We start from the raw sequence: 1,495 nt of genomic DNA, 5'->3' as shown, positions 1-1,495 counted from the left end.
AGCTGCCGTGGTGGGCCGGGGCGGGGGGGGGGGGGGGGGGGGGGGTGATCACCTTTGGCAGGACCGGATGATCCCACTGGCTGGAAGGGCCCAGGGAATCCCGCCCTCGATTTTATTTAAGCTTTACGTAGCAAATTGGTTAGACAGTCATTAAACTAGCTAACGAGCAGTAACGCAGCGTACGTGTTTACAGAAATTTCTACTCTGTGAGAACTCTCTGTACAATAGAAAATAATCAGTGCTCCACATTCCAGCGCGATGACCAAAACTGCGTTTTTCACACAGGCTTTTATTGCTTCCTTTGCCAAATTATTGAATTTGTCTGGTTTATCTTGTTACCTTAGAGACTCAACCAGTCAACTTATCCTCGAAGGCAACAGATCAAAATCGTTGACTTGAAAAATGTCGGCTAATAAATCCTTGCACGAACGGCAATGGGATCTTTTTGAGACTAAATAACTGTCCGTTCAATTCACAAAGTTGGCAGTCAGACAGGCGGGCTGGAAATTCACCGCCCCGCCCGCCATGGGAATCGGAGCAGGCACGGGACAGACAATGGGAAGGTCCATTGACCTCGGGCGGGATTTTCCGGTTTCTGGACGAGTGAGGCCGGAAAATCCCACCCCATGTTCACACAAAACCCACAGCAAGAGCTTGGATTTCTACCTGTGTCGAACACCCCATGATGATAGAGACATAGAAACATAGAAGGTAGGAGCAGAAGGAGGCCATTCGGCCCTTCGAGCCTGCTCCACCATTCATTGTGATCATGGCTTATCACCCAACTCAATAGCCTAATCCTGCTTTTTCCCCATAACCTTACATCCCATTTGCCCCAAGTGCTATATCCAGCCGCCTCTTGAATACATTCAATGTTTTGGCATCAACTACTTCCTGTGGTAATGAATTCCACAGGCTCACCACTGATCGTGTCAGGTTTTGTGATGTTTAATTGGTAACCTAGCCTGTGCTTTAAGGCCTTGGCTGATGTGCATCTTTTGGTTAGTAATCGAAATAGGCCGGTTGTCGGGAGGAGGTTTTCTCAGCTGTTATTTCCTGCCATTGTGTTGAAGATTATTTCGAGAGGGGAAAAAAAGACAAGGAAATGATGCCTTCTTTTGTTTTGTGCATTGTATTTAGTTATTCATAGAATTCATAGAAACCCTACAGTGCAGAAAGAGGCCATTTGGCCCATCAGGTCTGCACCGACCACAATCCCACCCAGGCCCTACCCCCATATCTCTACACATTTACCCACTAATCCCTCAGGATACTAAGGGGCAATTTTAGCATGGCCAATCAACCTAACCCACACATCTTTGGACTGTGGGAGGAAACCGGAGCACCCGGAGGAAACCCACGCAGACACGAGGAGAACGTGCAAACTCCACACAGACAGTGACCCAAGCCGGGAATTGAACCCAGGTCCCTGGAGCTGTGAAGCAGCAGTGCTAACCACTATGCTACTGTGCCACCTTTATGATTTACAATTTTA

This window comes from Mustelus asterias, chromosome 21, assembly GCF_964213995.1.
Source record: "Mustelus asterias chromosome 21, sMusAst1.hap1.1, whole genome shotgun sequence".
NCBI lineage: Eukaryota > Metazoa > Chordata > Chondrichthyes > Carcharhiniformes > Triakidae > Mustelus > Mustelus asterias.
Note: the sequence above shows the minus strand (reverse complement) of the source record.